This window comes from Nelumbo lutea, chromosome 4 (assembly GCF_056320005.1).
Source record: "Nelumbo lutea isolate HS-2025 chromosome 4, American lotus-T2T, whole genome shotgun sequence".
Taxonomy (NCBI): domain Eukaryota; kingdom Viridiplantae; phylum Streptophyta; class Magnoliopsida; order Proteales; family Nelumbonaceae; genus Nelumbo; species Nelumbo lutea.
The window spans coordinates 74,245,577-74,248,697 of NC_142687.1; the positions used below are offsets into that span (position 1 = coordinate 74,245,577).

General features: G+C 38.6%; 1 non-coding gene across 1 annotated transcript; it reads left to right on the plus strand.

The window, feature by feature from the left end:
• The first annotated feature begins 1,330 nt into the window (after nt 1–1,330).
• LOC148861095 (small nucleolar RNA R71) lies at nt 1,331–1,437 on the plus strand. The gene has a single exon (XR_016095312.1). It is a non-coding gene; the product is annotated as a small nucleolar RNA R71 (small nucleolar RNA).
• Nucleotides 1,438–3,121: the final 1,684 nt, after the last annotated feature.

The window sequence follows — 3,121 nt, forward strand, 5'->3', positions numbered from 1 at the left end:
TGCACTAGCTTTCTTGACCATTAACAATGAAATCAAGGGCTTCCATACACATGAAGGAAGTTAGGGCTAGTCATGCTGAAAGGCATATTCAGCTCTCCTTTTCTCATGCATATATCAAACTGGGTTATTCACAAGAATAAAAACTTAATAAGTACATTAGTCTCCCTCAACTCATTGAATTCCTTCTTAAAAAATCATCAAATAAATAGTAATGAACTTGAGGGGTTCCAGTCTTTTTTTTTTTTTTTTTTTTTTTTTTTTTTTTTTGGTTATGTCATTGCCTGCATATGTGTGTTGGGGTGCATGGTTTCAGCCCCCATACCCTAGCCTCGGGCTCACTCCCCCACACTTAAGATGAACATTGTCCTCAATGTTCGTAGTGTTAGGCAGTAACAATAAAACTAGCAAGAGCATCATCAAGTAATAGGAGGTATTTAGAGGACTTCCCTGAAGATCATTCTTAAATTCTGCAATATGTTGTCGGTGGAAAACTTCTTCTGCTAGAAATCACTTGCAAACTAGAAGAGGAGATCAGTATCTTTATTCAATTAAATTCTAAGAAAAACTAACTAAACTTAAATGCTATGAAAAATAAAAACAAAAAGCAAGTAAGACAGTTTATGACTAAGTATCTGAATTGGGAATTCTCCCAACAGCCTCTTGTTCCCTTGGGTTTACCATGGTGTTACTAGGTAAGGTACCCGGAGCCCTTTCTGAAATCATCTGTGCCAGCTGCCCAACCTGAGTTTCCAAGTTCCTTATCGATGTTTCATTTTTCTGAAATCTATTTTCCGCACTAGCTATGAACTTGGTCATCAGCTCCTCCAAGTTAGATTTTGGTTCCGGCTGATAGAAGTTTTGGTGGAAAGGCTTAGGTGCATGCTGATTCAGGTGGCCTCTCCATCCGGGGTTATGGGCATGATGGTACTGATTTCCTGGCTGTCTTGTAAAGTTGCCAACAAAGTCTACTTGTTCTGTGGACTGAAAAGTCTGACTGCCAACTTGGAATTCAGTGCTATCATGGCCTCCCCCACACTTATCATACTGTATATGCATAGCTGCCATCTGCATCTCATCAAATTTTTTGCTAAGTGCTCCTATTTGTGCAGAGAGAGCTGTGTATGTATCCACATTATGAAGGCCATGCTGCTTTCTAACTGGTGTCCTTTCTGAATGCCATTGGTAGTTATTGGCTGCCATCTCCTCGATGAGTGCATGGGCAACCTCGGGAGTCTTATTGTTTATGGAGCCCCCAGCTGCTGCATCTAAGATGGTCTTGTTTGAATCGGTCAGACCATTATAAAATGTTTGCACCTGCAGCCAAATCGGAAGGCCATGGTGAGGAACCCTCCTTAGTAGCTCCTTGTAACGTTCCCAGGACTCATAGAGAGATTCCCCCTCTTGCTGGAAAAAAGTAGTGATGTCATTCCTCATTTTAGCAGTTTTAGAAGGGGGAAAATATTTAGAGAGAAAACGGCTGGCCATTTCGTCCCATGTGGCTATAGATCCTGCCGGTAATGAGTTCAACCAAGCTTTGGCTTTATCCTTCAAAGAAAATGGGAATAACCTCAGCCGGATGGCATCATCACTTACCCCATTGTGTTTGAAGGTGTCACAGATTTCCAAGAAGTTAGCAATATGGGCATTCGGATCCTCATGGGCCATACCACAAAACTGAACCGTATTTTGTATCATTTGGATTATGGCCGGTTTAATTTCGAAGTTATTGGCAGCAATAGTTGGCCTGATAATGCTGGAGACAGTCCCGGTGAGGGTAGGCTTGGCATAATCCATCATAGTTCTTTGTTCAGCCATTTCTTGTGCTTCTTGTCTGACTTGCTTAGCAGCTCTCAAACGGACACGGAGAGTCCGTTCAATCTCCGGGTCGTAAAGGATCTCTTCTAGTTCAGGTCTGCTTGTCATAAACTGTAAAGGTCAAAGCAATAAAAAGGCCAATATTCACAAAAGAAAATAAATAACTAATCCTATTACAACTGAAAATGTAAAGTGAAGTATTGGAATATACAAACCTACATCCTAAAATAAATAAATGCAGCTAACTAAAAGCATATCAACATTTTATTCAATATACAGAATTCAGTAGCAATTTACAAACAGGTCTGAATTCAGTAATCTCTGAGTAGAACAACAGTTTACAAATTCCTCTTCTTTATATTGCTGAAATCAGGGACGGGATTTAATTACACAGATCTAAACTGCTGAGAGCTGAAATCTCAGTAGCTACTGAGAACAGTAATATACAGTTATGAAATCTTAGCAGCTACTGAGGACAGCCAAGTGCGGATCAGCAGTGATTGTGTTCAGGTCTGAGTTTCATATTAAAAGGCTCTTCTGTGCTACTGAAGGTCAATACACTAAACTGAAGTCAATGTACAAAGGATTGATAGCAATTCAGACATCAGTTCTACACAAAATTGAGATCAGCTCTGAAATCTCAGAAGCCACTGAGAACAACAATAAATATAATAGCAGCTGCTGATAACAGTACAGTTGTGCTCAGGTCTGATTTCCATATTGGAAGGCTACTAAATATTAGATCTGAGCCCACTGTTTTGATGAGCTATGCATCACCAAACACCAGATGGAGTAGCCATACTAAAACTGAGCAATTCAGTAGGATAACCTACTGATATTAGCAATGAAACATGCTGTATACAGATCTGCACAAAACCGAAATCAATCAGTAGAAAAAAATAATCTGAAATCAGACCTGTATTCACCATGGTGTGGATGCTGGGATCTTATTTTCTTTTTCTTTTCTTTTTCTATTTTTCTTTTCTTTCCTTCTTTTTTTTTTTTTTTTTTTTAAAGGAAGAAAACTAAAACAAAATACAGCAATGCAACCAAAATCTTTTTGGATGAGTGCAGGTCTGATTGATGAATGCAATTCAGATCTGAACTCATTTTGAGATTTATTTATTTATTTATTTGTATTTTTTTTTAGAACCAAAAGAAGAAGAGAAATTTGATTTGCATAAGCTATATTAAAACTGAAACTAAGATGGAACAATCAAGTATCAAGAGAAGAAACATGGCTCCATCAATGTAGCCCTTGATGGAGTATACACTTATTGGAATGTAGTACACACGGCTGCACACA